The sequence below is a fragment of the Varanus komodoensis genome, unplaced genomic scaffold (assembly GCF_004798865.1).
Source record: "Varanus komodoensis strain SLA01 unplaced genomic scaffold, ASM479886v1 scaffold39, whole genome shotgun sequence".
NCBI classification, from domain to species: domain Eukaryota; kingdom Metazoa; phylum Chordata; class Lepidosauria; order Squamata; family Varanidae; genus Varanus; species Varanus komodoensis.
This window is the reverse complement of record NW_025335922.1, coordinates 3,369,118-3,385,603: the sequence shown is the minus strand read 5'-3', so window position 1 is coordinate 3,385,603 and position 16,486 is coordinate 3,369,118.

Sequence of the window (16,486 nt, the reverse complement as noted above, 5' to 3'; positions counted from 1 at the left end):
TGGCCAGCAACCTGAACTGTTACATCCATCTGATCCATGCATTGTACACTTCAACCTCCCTTGCCAAAACAGTGTGCTAGCCCGTAAATAGGAATGAACACAAATCAGAACATGCAGAAATCCATGGGGAACAACCCTGATCTTTTTAAAATGCTCTCTCTGCCCTTAAGATCATTATACTTACAAAAATGGTTGAGGAGCAGTGAGAATCAGATGGTTGAGATTTAGAGTTCATCAACACATTTGACATTATCTCTTTTGCTAAATCAGGATTTTGGATGATTATCTCATTAGAAAAAGTAATCCCCCTCCCTCACACATGCCCTTAAAAATTCAATATACATACTCTGATCTTCCAAGAAATGCAGATTGTATTCATATTATGAATTGGATTCCTGCTACTAGGTTATGTTTCTGGCTTTTCAAGTATTTTAAAAGCTTAAATTGTTAATCTGCATTTTTCCTGCAATTTCAGGAAAAACCAATGGGATGTCATCAGTCACCTTGGAGGATAAAATAAGCTTGGGAACTTTTGTCCCTGGAGTCTTCAGTGAGTCACTGCAAAAGGCAAAGGATCAACATACTAAAGTTTCTTAACTGTGGTTTGTGGGCTGCTGATATCTGGATGATCCAGTTAGGCTATTGAGGAAAAGGTATCAAGTGACTGTTAAAAGCATCAGCAGACAACCAGGAAAGCCTTGGTTCAACTCTTCTTGCCAACATGTGGCTTTTCTCCAAAATGAAGAAAAAGGTCTAAGCTTCGTTCAGCTTGAGAATTAAATTCAATTTAAGAAAAGCTCCTGGAGGCAGCCTTCCAATGGTGGATGACTCCGAAGGCAAACAAGTTAAAGGCATAATGCAAAATTGTCAGCACAATTTTGATTTGATTTCTCACTCCCAGTTAGTAAACTTAATGGAAGGCATAAAGCCCAGAGTGGATACACAACCCCACTGATATTGGTGCCATCAGCCTCCACTGCTTAGATGTCCCCTGCTCCTTGGCCCATGCTCTTTCTACCAGTCTTAGCCATTTTCCCTCCCAATCTGAAACGGGGGGGGGGGGGGAACCTTTTCAGGAGCTAGCCATGGTCCTGAAATACACCTCTCACAATAAGTTCAGCACCATGAATAGCTCTTTCAAAGTTCAGCCTACAACCCCGCATGCATAACTGCTTCACTGGGAATGAAGCCATCAGCTTGCTTTGCATTTGGGCCAGACAGGCCAGGCTGGGACCCCAAGAGGACTGGACTGGGTCCAGGGTCCCGGGGGTTACCACTCATGCTCTAAGTATTAACATGAACTGAGCTAATGTTTCCCTCTGCTGTATCTGCAAGACATTGTGAATCATAAGGGTGCATCTAACATTCTTATCTGAATTTCTCTCTGGATTAATGGGTTCCAATGTGCTTTGCTTTGTTTTAGAAATGGAAGAAGTGCTTTCAGAATCTTCCATCTTGGCTGCATCCTGCCACTCTGTACCAAGCATCACACATGCACAATTAACTCTCGCTTTCAGTTCTTTCCCGTTGTCCTTCCACCCAGGTGCTGGTGCCCATGCAAGATTGTGTAGATGTCCTCAGCAACAAGCAGCAATAAAACAAGGATGGCTGAGAATTTCTGTGTGTACTCATTTCTTCATAAGAACTTATCGAAATTCACATATTTCTCTACAGCTGGGAGACAGAATTTGATTTTTTTTTCTTTTAAAATTTGAAGATGGGACAAAACAAAACTGACAGATTCATTCATCCAGGGAGATGCCTCTGAATGTCTAGCTCTTAAAAGTCTTGCTTGGGATCCCTGGGTATTCAACCATGTTAGCTCTGAATTAGAGCTGCTGTCACCAGCTCAGTCCTTCAAGCTTGCATTCTAGCATCCTGACAGCTGCCGCCTCTTTTTTCTGACAAGTTCCTCCTGTTTAACAGCTGCATGGCAGGCAGACAGAACATGGCCTCTCCAAGCTAGGAATGCCTGTACCTATTGAAGTTAGCTTGATGCAATATGAGTGCAATTTTTAATTGGCATGTTTATTTGCTTGTTTGTTTGGAAATAAGAATTTGCCAACATTTACAACTTCCTTTATAAACAGAATGAATTTATGATGGATAAAATGGTGGATAAAGTGAAACAGGATGATTGGACCATCTCTACTTCAAAGAAACAACCTTGATATAAGTGTAAGCACAGTTATGTCCTTTTTATGTGATATTCTATAAAATGCACAAGAGGGATATGTGTGCACACCAAGAAAATACCACACAAGAATAATTTTGATGCTATAACTCATACAATCATATTGGGATTGTGATTCCTTTTTTGCACTGTTTTATTATTATATGTATATACTCAGTGGTAATGTGGAAGGTGGTAGAGATGAGGAAATAATTTGTTCAGTTCTCACTTTAATGTGACCTTAGCTAATTTGACAGTTTTGAACCAATGCATGAATCAAAACTCAGTTTTGGACTCTGGCACAGATACAAAAGTTATGGGGAATTCCCTTGATGCATTTTCTCCCATTTTATTGAGATACCTTTCTCCTTCTGGAAAAATGTTTCTATTTTCCTCCCAAACAGGAACTCTGACATCTGCCTCAGCAGTTGTCTTCAGACAAAATCCAGATGCAACACTAGCCCTAGGTCCTACCGACTAGTCTGACAGAATGGAAAGTTCTGTTAATGGCCCTGAAGCAGGTGACACTCACAGCGTGGCCCGATAATCCAGACAAATACTCTCTGTGGCTTGCAACAGGGAGGTGCAGAAACTATCTGCTTCTTGAGAAATTTCCCTGGGGTGACTGTTAATATTTAGTTCCCCTGAAAATGTCCTGATATTTCACATTGTTTATGTGGCATCTCTAGTAGACATCTGAGAAGAAAATAGAAACATGCTCAATCAACTCTGCATCTGTAAACTGTGGCACATGGATTTAAAGAGGAGTAAATGCATAGAGTCTTGGCTGATTCTGATATTCTCTCTCACACATATTATTTGGTGTTGCTAGGCTGAGCTTATTTTGAGGTAGTGGAAACATAAGAAACATCCTTATGCCAGTTCAGAGAAATTATGTATTTATTTATTATATTTTTATCCCATCTCTTTTTCCTGACAGATACCCAAGGCGGTATCCATAGCTCACTTCCCCTTCTATATTTTATCTTAACAACAACCCTTTGAGGTAGGTTGGCCTGAGAGTGAGTGACTGGCCCAAAGTCACCTAGTGAACTTCATGGCTAAATGGGGTCTAGAATTCAAACATCCTGAGTCCCAGTCCAGCAATTTAACAACTCATTACATTGGCTTTCTCTGCCCATTTAGTGAAGCATTGTCCTCTCTACTGGCAGTGACTCCCCAGTAAGGAAGGTTAAGAGATGGTTTGGTTTGTATTTTAATGTGAACATACCTCATTTTGCCTCTCTCTCTCTTTTTAAGCAGTAGATGAATGGAAATTTTGTTCTTTTTGAAATGCATACTTGTCTAAATTTTGCCATAGAGTTCTCCAGTTAAAATGCACACAAAAACTGTATATTAGTGAAAATAATGTTCAGAAATGCATTGCATTAGGGGAAAATACTTTAAACTACTTGCACATTGGTCAAAATTGTGTCCAAATTCACTAAAATGTATACAAATTTTCATACATACTAATATAAACCAAAACACACAGAATTCAAAATGAGCCAAACTTAAGGGAAAAAAACCCTAAAACTGACAGATTTGTTCCTTCTTATTTTCCTATAGTGAAGCCTGTGCTTGACCACCAGCCTGTGACATTTTAGTCAGTCTGTCCATCTGTCTGTCTGTCTTCTTTTCTGGCATTTCTATACCATTCAATTAGCTCAATATTCTCAGAACCATGTACAGACTATTAAAAAAATTACCAAATAATGATGATTTAAGAACAAATGGAAAACAAACACATCTAGCATAAAACTATTTCTTGGGTCTGACTGCATTCCATGGTAGGTAGTTAATTTTGAATCATTTTAATGCATTGTCTGCTGTCCCAAAGCTTCCCTTGAATCGTGCCACATGCTATTTCCAACTGAGGGTTCTTCCACTGACTTTTTCAGCCCTGAAACAGAATTTGATTTTCTTTCTCACACTTTGCTTTAGGAGCATGACCAATCATTATTTCCCATAATGTCTCCATGAGGCATCACTTTTATCCCTCTGCATTTGCCACATCCTTATTTAGCTCTGATTTTTAGATATGGTGTCGACTGTGCTCAGGCTATAAAGTTATTGTGGTATACAGCCAGCGTATTTTCTTCTCAAGTATTGCCATTCATCAAAGTCAATAAAAAGTCAACTCTCACTGACCTAAATGCTTCCTTGTGGCTCTGCTGAGATTTCATCCAGACCAGGGGCCTAGCCTCTTTTTTTTATCTAATGACTCTTCCACTGCTTTCTTTGTGATTTCCTTTGCTACACTCTGCTTTGGAGAAATTTCTTCCAATTCTACTTTATCATTTTCAACATTCAGTGGTTGATGAAATTATCTTGCCGATATTTCATATCTCCCCTTCTCCTTCAACGTACCCTTCTTAATTGCTACCACAGGTCCATCAACTGTAAACAGTTAGTTTTATTACATTCTGTATTTTTTTCCTCTTACGTGCCAGGTGCTCTGGAAACCTGGTGTAAACACAGTACTTTAATAGCATCTCATTACTTTCCCTTCTTTCCCTGTGGCACCCTCTCTTCTCTGTCTGTTCTGTTACAGAATGTTGTCCTTACATTACGTTAGCCTATCCCATTACAAGGACTTTACAGCATTTTGATAATTAGGTGTCCTCTCTCACTTGCTCAAAAGAGAAGAGAACCACTGATTACCCAACTAGTCCTGATTCCTTAAAATTATATTAAATACAGAATATTTATTAGGGGAAACATGCAAAATGTGATGTTGCAGAAAGGAAGCAATCATTATTCCTAATATTATCATCTTTGCTGAACATAACCAGCAAAGAGCCTATTCTAGGGTAGCCAACCACGTACCCTGAAGATGTTTTAGATGACAACCCCCATCAACCCCAGCCAGAATGACCATGAAAAGTGGACATGGATGCTTTGACTATTGAAATGAGGAAAGTTATGGTAAATGCCTGCAGACCAAATATAGATGGTTAATGACCAAAAAGGCAGCCAGGAAGACACATTGCTGGACATAATGCAATATGAGTTGCATGAGAGTGTAATGGAATTGTGCATCAAATGTCAGAAGAGCTGAATCTAGGAATGATAGCCTGTACCACAGAACATGAGATAAAGATTCAGAAGATCTTCAGAGACTGAAAAGATAAGACAGATCTAACTGTCCTTGCACTGGAAATTTCCACAAGTACAAGTTTTGCTGATGTGGGCATCCCTGTGGTTGAGACCCCTTCAGCTTCAATGATGCTTTGAAGGAAAGAGGGGGAAAGTCCAAAGCAGGGTAGCAGTGCTGCTCTTACAAAAACACTCCCGTAATTGTAACAGTCATGCTCTGGTTCCTAAGAGGAAAGACACCACAAGTGGAATGAAAGAAAACCACAAGCCTATTTTTCATACTTTGCTCTGCCGTACAAGGGAGCTAAGGGTAACTCTATAAAAGCCTGCCTCGGTTGCTTTTAGCATTCCCAGCAAAACAAAACTTTAAAATCTCCACAACAGCATCTGATAATTGGGTTAGATTCTTGGCCTCTAATGGTAACACACAGTCAGTACCCTGGGGGATTTAGGAATATGTGGCAGGGAAAAGAATATGTATAATCAGCAATCTGATTCCCTGAAATAATCAGCCTGGCTTGACCTTACTCTGGCTGAGATGCTACCTGAATGAGGGGGTAATGAAGGGAAATGAAACTGCTTTGCAAAGTTCCCCAAGGATGGATTGTGGGAAGTGTTTGCATTTTTTTTCTGTCTCTCCAAGAAAATATTAGCATCAAGTTCCTTCCCCTCATCCCTCCTCAACTCCCCGTAGAAGTAATAAGTTATAAGAAGTTATAAGTAACAAACTGAAATTAAACTTGGCGAATATGCTGAGAGGTAATCCACAGAGAAACCTTATCTCTCCTGAATATACAAACGCATCATCTTTGTCTGCCGGATGTCAATTACTGTACTACATCTATTCAATTTGCTCTTGTACATACAATATTATCTTCCATAAGGAATGGTAAACTGCAGTACATATTTCAGTAAACACCATTCTGAATCAACAGAAATGGCTTTCATGAGCACATCTCAGCATAATAATGCTAAAATTTAATATAATTTTGGGACAGTGGCTGAGTGTTAGCAAAGATCACATTCTATTCAGTTGCACATTTTCTAATCCTACTTAATAATTACAGTACCCCTTTTATTATGTGTACATACTGTTGATGTGCTTTGAATTTATACCAAATGCCAAAGCTTTCTGGCAGAGAGCAGCTATCCTGCCCCCTAAAGGGAGGTTTTCCAAACAAGTTCTAAATAGTAAATATCACTTAACATATTCTTATAGTCCTTGTGAATGTTCAAAGTCTGCATATACAGTATCAGAGTAATCCTTAGAATTACTTTGCATGGTGAACCAGTATTATTACCACTTTATTGCAGATAGGCGGACTGAAGCCAAGGCTGAGACATAGTGGATGGTCCCAAATAGAGGATTTACCGGGATTGGTTCCATATAACAATAATCAAGAAAGACATCTAGGACTGCAAATGAGGATCAGTCCCATGCTTACTATGATGATCCATGCTCAAGGCAACTGCAGTGAAAGCTCTAATTCCTCCACTGAAAAACCACTGCGACTATTCTGCATCGCCGTCTCCACAACTGGGTCTTCAGCTCTGGGGAATATTTGAGTGAGGGAATCATTTAGACCTTCTCACATCAACTCCACCACCCCTAGGGCACTGTTGTGAAAATATCCCACATGATTTCATCAATCAGACATTATCAAAGTGGTTAAGGTAGCTTTGTGTCCTCTCTTACAGAGAACAGTCCTCTGTTTGGAGGAATGCTGAAGCACTATCTCTGCTTGAAGGTATCTTCTCTTGATTGTCCTGCCTGTCGAAGAACCCTGGGAAGTGCGGCCCACCAACAGTTAGCACTTGAACCTCAGGCAGGCACAGAGGTTAGTTTGTCAGAGTCTTCCACGATGATATCTATACTGATATGTATTCTATTTCTATTTGCCCAAATATTCACTGATGCATGAGCATTAGCATATGCAAATATTATGCAGATCGATGCCCTCTTCTGTCCTCTTAGAAATGAGTCATAAGTGGCCAACCTAGTATGGTATCAGAACAGACCATAACAATACACTGCTTATGCCTCAGGCTGTGGTTCTCGAATCCCAAGAGAGAAAACTGAAGCGACTGCTGTTACCTACATGATGCTTGTAGCAGTGAGCAGTACTGAGGAGTGAGCCAATCCAGTGGGAAAAGCCTCCCTTTCCCCCCACCTCCAAATGCTGTAAATCTTAGTTAGGGTGAAGCAGAAAGTAGGCAAGCAGTTTACAGGAGCAAGTGATGTAGAGCATGTGATTTGCATACAAAAGCATCCAGGTATCTGCAGGGGGACATTCTTAAAGGATCACGTAGATTAGAAGATGGCAGAAAAGCCCTCAGGTTGTCTGAGACCAAGTGGAACAAAACAATGGTCAAAATAATTTCCAGTGGGCTATATGGACACAAATTGTGACTAAGCTCAAGGAACTTCCTGTGATTTACATAGGATTCAGAAAAGAAGCTGTGTTATCATGAGGTGAGCAGTGCTGGGCAGAATACACTGTGAGACATAGAAACATAGAAACAGGGTGAGTCAGAAGGGGCCTTCCAGGCCATCTAGTCTGACCCCAACTCTAGCTGGCTCTGCTCATGACATGCCTACCATGTGCATGTCCAGCCTATCCTTGAACACCCTCACCGATGGGGCCTCAACCACCTCCCATGGAAGCCCATTCCATACCCTCAGGGTTCTAACTGTCAGGAAGTACTTTGTGGCATCCAAATTGAACCTTGGTTCCCTGAGCTTGGCTCTGTTAGAACGTGTCCTGCCCTCCTTTGCAGGACATTTCACAGAACATCTGGGAAGTCTTCACCACCATACTTAAGGAAATCCAACCCAGCTCAGGGGCAAGATTGCCAGGTCCTTTATTTAAAGGGCACCCAGAGGGTAATATTCTATTTGACAATCTGTCAAGTCCAAACCAGGACTAAAATGCTTAAAAAGCTAGAGCAAGCAGGGGCATTAGACAGAAGGCTGAACCAGGCACTTAGATCAACTGGCCACCATTCTCCACGATGGTAAGATGCATTATGTTTCTATTTAAGGACAAATCTTTCTAAATTGGCATCAACACAGATAAATTAGGCTGTATACTTTCTATGTAAATCTGTGCCTTCTCCTGACCTCCTTCATGGTGATGCATTTCTTTTTGGGGATGCATAAATGCCCACCCTTTTCAGATGCAAGCAGGCTTCCAGTATTACCATTTTCTTACCCTTCTGTCAAATGCCCACAGGAAGCATGCACCGGGGACCAGTCCAATTTGTGGCTCACTTGGGATTTTGCTAGTGCCACTTCTTTCTTGGGCACAGATCTTGCAATTCTGCACATGTTACTGGTTCTAGACCACACACAAACACACACACACACACACAATATATATTCACATATCAAGTGAATGTCTTCAGGGATTGCCAGGAAAAGATGTGAGTTCAGGTTGTCTCTCTGCCCCCATGCCTTTCAACTTCAAGATTAATAGAGTGATGGATGGTCTGAAAGGGGATCAATATGCCACCCTCCAAGGGTTACATCTTAGCTGACATTGCTATTATTATATACTGATGATATGATTATCTTAGACTCTTGTACAGTTGGAGCTCTCAGGAACTTTTAATCATCGATCACCGCTAGAACACCAATGCTATTATTTGGATTTAAAAAAAAAAAAAGGCCACAAGTGGTCACAGTAAGTCTATTAATTATATAAGTAAGATCATTTTCCTTTCCTTTTGAAGGGGAACATTTTACATCAAAATGGATCAGAATGCGGGCATATTTTTTAAAAACTGCCATTAAACTTGTCCAGGCACTTTGTTTCATATTTCTCATGCATACAGTGCTATTTTAGCAAAGACAATAACAACAAAACCCACACAAACCCACATGAAAGATCACACCATAATCAATTTGTTATTCTCAAAGGTGTAAAAAGTCTTTTTTCCTCCCTTTGTTGGGTTTGCTGCAGCTCTGATGTACATAGTTGCTACTCTGGAAAGTGCTATTTTTAGTTCATCTGACTCATGGCATGCCTAAAACTCACATTGTGCCGTCTCAGGATTGGAGCTAATGGATACCTGAGCAACTGTTCAGTCCCACTACCATTGATCCTCAAATCCTGCTGACTACCTTTCCTTACTCCTACTGGCACTCACTGATTTGTCAATCCATTCAGCTGCCACCACTCCTTGATCTGTCTTTTCCCTTTGACTGGTCATAAAGATTCAGCCCACTAGTCCTAATTCTTACAGTTCTCTTCCTTTGGCTGCAATGATAACTGGGGTGAGGTGGTGACTTCAGAAATGTAGTCCTTGACTTCTAAGGCAATGAGACTGCTTCCAAGGGACTTGGCCTGCAGCTGAGGGCCCTGAGGTAAGAAGAACATTCATAGGTATTTTGCACTGGGTTTGAATGATCCATATTAGGGGTTTTTCCTCCTGAAGTGAGGAAATAAGAACCTTGGGTCATCATACCACAATGAGGATCAGCCATTGTGTTTACCCATCCTTGTCTAACTGGGGGCAACAGTTGAGGGCACACCAAAGACAACTTACCTCCCAAAATCTGGCTCTGGTTCTGAGTGGTTCCAGCTTTCTTGCTGTTTTTGGATCTGAAAGATGTGATAGGATTGTTTTCTGCAAAGAGGTGGGAATTATAGACTACTTTTATTTTCTTAAAATAATAATTTATATTGCGACCCTGTGTTCCAGCTACTCTTTGAAAAACAGAAGCCAAGAAGACTTTTCCAGATACTAAAATGATAAATTTTAACTAATACACATGTCTGGAAGTTTGTTCTTTCACCAAAAAGATAGATAGAACAGCATCACATTTTGAGTCCTTTAATGTCTCCTTAATGTACCTCAATGGATGCTCCTCCATCTGTGGGCGAAAGGGACTGGCTATCTTGAGTAGCATTTCCTTTTCTTTGAGCAAACAGCTCGTGAGTCACACTGCAAAGTGCTTTTTGGGTGATTCATATGTCACACTGAAACCTCACTGCAGGGTGAAGTTAGTAACTGCCACCTTTCCTCCATACACAGACAGTGCCCGGTACAGCATGCCCATGGCCACCATCAGCCATGGCAGAAATGCTTCCTGCCCTCCGTGCATCTGGACTTCTTTCATTCAGGCTCCTCTACACCTGTACACCCAGCTTTGAGGACCATCAAGGGTCCCCCACCTGAGTGAGACCACCATCTTAATGCTTCTGTCACCAACTGCTATTCCTTCTCATCCTATTTCTCATCATTGCTATCACTGGCTTGTTTGATAGGCAAGGGCTACTGAGGTGGTGGCATCTACTGTTCCCCCGCTTTGTCTGGGCAAGAATAAACAGGTTGCGATACTGTAGAGGAAGAACAAGTCCAGGGGGCTCTTGCCAGTGAGCTTTTCCCAGGGCAAAGGCCTCAGCAGATGCTCTACCATGTGTCCCCTTGATGCCAGCCCTACATCTGGCAACCCAGCTCTATCCTACACACAGGTATGGATGTGTCTGTGCTTGGGCATGATTGGATGGAGGCTGGGCAGCCTGTATGGCCTCACAAATACCCTCCTGCGTTCTTTCCTCTTGAGAATCCTTTATGGTTGTTATTGCTGTTTTTTAAGGCTTGCCAGGAAATATCAGGGAACATGCAGCAAACAACCCAGATCCCTTAGGTATTACTGTAAAGGCAATAGCAGTTGAAAATCAAGGGTGTCAAACTTGGGAAAGGGAGGAAAGCCACCATTTTTAGCATTATCCCAAGTTAATTCCAGTTTTCTTACTGTGAAAACCATTTTGTTCCTTTCTACTTTCTCATCTTCAAAGGAACCTGTGTGTTTGGCCTAAGGATGGGGACAGCACTGAGTGACAGTTGGAGATCATATTTTTAAAGAATTAAAACATATACTTTTTGAAACATATTCAACTGCTACTTGTTTTTTCATCAACAGTCCTAAGAGCAACAGGAAGCCATTGCAAGACCACCTGGAAGAGCTTAATATGAATTTCCACAGTCTCTTATCATCACAAGACCTCACTGTACAGGTTTCCAGAATTCAACACTGTCAGCTTCCCCTCCAAAACTGATTTTGGGGTGGGCAAGGAAGAGGGCTTGTCTAACTTTCTCTCAGTGTCAGGTGTATGACTGGGGGTGGGAGGATCCATCAGATCTTCACTGATTCCCTTTCCTTGCACTGGCATGCCCAAGGAACTCCTGTTTCTCTTCTTCTATGAGGCTAGAGTTCCAGATTCTTAGAGGAAGCCACCAATATCCTACCTTTCTAAGCTTAGAGCCTTGTATTAAAATTATAAGTAAGAGATTTTTTTCTGAGAAAATCCTATGGCACTGCAGATGCTCTCTGGGGACTGAGAAGTTACTTTGTAAAAGAATCATCAGAATATGGATTTTGAAATCAGCATGATTGTCATGATGATGATGATGCTTGGAACACCTCATGCATTGTATCCCATTCATTCTTATCTTGGACAGAGAATAACAAGAGCAATATATTGATCTCAGTTACTGAAATACATCTCCAATGTGGCTCACTATTTATTGTCTTGCAGATGGTCTTTCAATCAATAGTGACTCCACAAATGTCTCCTTTCTTCAAATCAATATTTATTCATTAGATGTGATGGAACAAAAGAATTATCTGCTGCTCAGCATCCGTTCTTCAAATTAGGTTACTCTTTTGGTATTCAATTTAGACTATCAGCCCATTCTTCAGGATATGACAAAAGGAATTTAAAATTTTATTATACACCATACTCAACAGCATTAATGAGGTGATAATGTGTTGTATCTTCAATTTTAAAAGCTATCATTTCTGCTTTACATGGAAAATAATTTCACTGAATTCTTTTTGTCTTAATAATTATTGTTCAGATTCTCTTCTTTCAGATTCTCTTCCTAAGAGGATTGAATGTGTGTTTTTCCTTCTTTTTCACATTGTCTTGAATTTCCTCATCTTAATTCTATCTGAGATCCCCTTCAGTTATACTTTTGTAAATTTCATTCTACTGAAATGGGTCTTGCTAAAATATCTAATGATTTATTGGTGGCTATGGCTAAGGGACTTTATTTTAATTCTTCCTGCAGCTTTTGACAAGGTCAACCATTGTCTTGTTCTTTTTACATAATACGGAGTTTGGGGATGTCATTTTTCCTTGTTTTTTCCCCCTCTATCTTTTCTGTAGTTCTTTTAATATTTCTTTTCATTGTTGACGGTCTTCGCATCTTTCATTGTCTGTTGGTGTTCCAAAGAATCGGGTTCCAGACCCATTGTTTTCCCACTTAGCCAGCTGATTTACTCCTTTAATCAGAATTACCATATCTCTGCTAATAATATTCATACTTGTTTTTCTATAACATTGCTATACTTTTTTATTCCTGTTAATATTACAAATTATTTAAAATCTAATCACACATTGCAACATGAAACTGAACTTGGCCAAAACTGAACTGATCATATGTAGGACTATTGGTGCAGTTTATAAATTTAATAAATAAATGTGTCCTCCAGCATCTCCTCTTAGTATACAGTTTCTAATTTTCTGACTAATAATTCTAGGGACCTGTGAGGTTTTTGGTTTGGTCTGGTTTGGTTTGGAAAACATGCAAGTGTGCCATGTTTGAAGTCCTGAGTATAAGCACAAGTGCCAAAGCATCAGAATGAGATTCAACAAGGACAAATGCCAAGTTCTCCACCTAGGAAAAAGAACCCAAATGCACAAATACAGGATGGGGAATACATGACTCAACAGTACTGAGAAAGAAAAAGATCTCAAAGTAATTGTGGATAATAGGATAAACATGAGCCAACAATGTAATACAGCTGCCAAAAGGGCAAATGCTGTTTTGGGATGCATTAACAGAAGCATTACTTCCGAATCATGAGGAATAGTAATTCCTCTATACTCAGGGCAATATGACAGTGGAACCAGCTGCCCAGAGAGGTGGTGGGCTCTCTCACACTAGAGACATTCAAAAAGAAACTGGACAGCCATCTGAGTGGGATGGTATAACATGCTGTCCTGCAACAGCAGGGGGTTGGACTCATTGGCCTTTTTTTTTAAAGTAATTTTTTATTATTATTTTCTACAAACTAAAAAAAAGAAACTAAAAAACATCAATTATCAGAAACATCAGACCTGCTGGGTCAGCCCCCCATTTTTTTTATAGCAACCCGTAGACATATTCAAATCTACGCATAGTCCCGTTTCTCTAGCCGATAATAAAAAGAGTTCCAAGTTTGATAGAAGTATGTATCCTCTTTCTCCTTCAGGGACAAAGTCAGCCTATCCATTTCAGCACAGTCCAGAATCTTTTTTAAAATCAGTTCATCAGTGGGTGGTTCTTCACTCCTCCAATGTTGGGCAAATACATTCCTTGCCACAGTAATTACATGTAGAATCAAATACATAGCTTGTTTATCGACATCATCAGGTACAATGCCTTCATGGCCCCTTCCAACTCTACTCTTCTATGATTCTATGAAATGTGCTGTTACATTCCATTTCCACAACTTTCCCAGTTCAATTTGTGCAAATTTTATCTCTGGACTAAATTACCATCACTCTTAGTCCATGGTAAAAGAATGCACCAATTACAGAAGATGTGAGAATTTCCCATTCAGATGCTGCTCAATTTGCAGTTTTCCTATTCCTATAACCTGAGCAGCAGTTGCAGACACAGACAGAAATTAGGTAAGAGATGAATGATAACACTATGTTCAAAGGATCTTGTCAATGCTGAACATTTTTATTTACTCATTTCTAAATAATACTCATTTGAAACTGGTTCTTCTACTGTTTGCAATTTTGACATGTATCTTCTTTCACCCAGTTTTTAATCTATGCCAGTGTAACTACTTAGTGCCAAAAAAGAGGAAATCTGTCACTTCAAAGTGTAAGTAAGACGATCCAGATTTGCATGAAATTTGCATATGCTGATTTATATGTATTGATGTACACTAAAAATACTACTATTTAAATAGAAATGCATCTCACCATAGGAGGGTAAGACTGGTTTCTGGGCCTGCCATCTGATAACCAGCTACTGACGGCTGGTGAACTGCTTCAGGGCCTTTGCTCACCCTTCTGATGGGTATTTCTCTTTCAGCTAGACTTGGATTGTTCAGCCCCTAAAGAAAGGATGCCTTCAAAAAGAAGACCATCTTCTATCAAGTATGGCATGTGGCCATCCTGGCCCACACACTGACTCCATTGCAAAAGGTCCTGTGATGATGATGGGTGGGTGGTTACTAGAATTGCAAAGAAATCAGTTCTTCTGATGTAACAAAATCTGGCCACCTTGGTTATAGTTGAGCTCTGAGCCAACGGGGTTTGCCCCTAGCGGGTGAGGGAGCAGTGAAAAGGTCTCTGCCACCTCACACCGTACGATAGAACCCATGCTGGAGAGATGTGTGGGATTCTACCAACTAGAATAGCAGTCCGTGCAGTTTCAGAGTCCTCAATATATAGTCTTTGTTAATATTGCGACATTTTGCTCAATCTGAAGAATGATGCCTCATTTCTTTATCCTTTGTTCCAAGTGCCATATGAGTTTCCTTGCAATTTCTCCTCCTTGATCGCTTCTCTTTGTGCTCTTTCAGTCTAATCACTCCTTCTGTTTCTAGGTGCTCCCTACACTACAGCCAATCTTCTTCCATCTCCACCTAGAATGTTCCCTATCTATTTGTAGAATGATCTGTTGTTGCATTTATACCCAACTTTTTCCCCTTGTGAGGAACCCATGATGGCTGACATAGCTCCATTTTATCTTTACAACCACAACTCTGTGGGGTAGGTTGGGCTAAGAGTGAGTGAGTGGCTGCCAAAAGTCACTCAGTGAGCTTGATGGATAAGTAGGGACCAGAATCTGAATCTCCCAAGTCCAACATCCCACACCACAAACATTTTGGAGGGGTGGCTGTCATTGTCCTCCCCCCACTGAACTGGGCCAAGACTTTTTGCTGCCTGGGGTGAGGGACAAGATGGTGTCCTTCCCCCATCACATGAATGGACACTGACTGGCCTAGCAGTTCAAGTATTTCAACACCTGTGACAGGGCAGCATTTTCCACCCCACCTTGAGGGCTGCAGGCTGGCTTAGGGGAACATAGGTTGACCATGTGCAGTTCTTTGCCACCAGTCCCTTGCCCTGCCCACCAGCATCTGCCACTGAGGTGGCTGTCCCACTTTGTCTAATGATAGGACCACCCATTGTGAACCCGCAGGAAGTGTTCTCTTCTCGATATACATTCCTGCGGTGCCTATTAGTTGGCTGCTGTATACATAATTTTGGTGACAAGTTCCCATTTCTTAAATACAGAGACATTTTGTTTTGTGCAAAATGTATTACTAGTACAGGAAAGCAGTTGGTTAGAAGAGATGCCCTCCATCCTACATTATTTTTTATTAGGGGTGGATGACACTGCCGAATTCAACCCATTTGTGCTTAGTGGTTTCTGGTGTAAGCTAAAAAGCTTTGGTTCAAGAGTTAAAATAAGACAAGTTGGGTGGTGGGTGGGCTAGCTTCCATTTTTGTGGGTCATGCATTGTGGGTGCATGTGCTTTTAAGGGCAGTGTAATTTGTATAAAATATGGCTGTAATTTGAGCGAATTGCTGTATTTTGTGAAAATTTCTCTGCCTTTCAAGGAAAAAAAAGCATGGCTTGTTTAAAGGCAAAAGTGGAAGCTTGTTGCCTCTCTAATGCAGAAGAGAAAGGAGTACATCACATCTGAATGAGGAATGTTAGGGTCAGTCCTAATCCGGTTTATATCCTTTTGGAATGTGTTCACCTGTTCCTCTGTTCCAATGTGGTTCCCCATTCAGTCTTACTGAGAAGTCCTCAAATGCCGTCATTCCCATGGGGCATGCCTGAGCTCATTCTTAAATGCATCCAGAAGTAGCTGCACTTTTAGCTGCTCCAGGTGGCTAGTCTTTGCTTTTAAAAAGCAAAAAGAGAAAAAGAGGGGGGGGGGCTTCAAGTCATCCCTTGGGTCACTGCACAGAACTTGGTGGCAGTTTGACATGGTTCTGTTTAGACTGTGGTTCTGCCCACAGGCATGAATTGGGTGAGCCTGGTATGGAATTCAGCCTTACCAAGTTCTTTTTCCAGCTCTAGCCTGAGCCAGCCTTTTCTGGCTGCTGCTCTTTCTAGTCTGAGCATGTGCTCATTTTCTCTCTTTTATCCTCCCATGATCCCGCTGAACAGCCATCATTTACATTG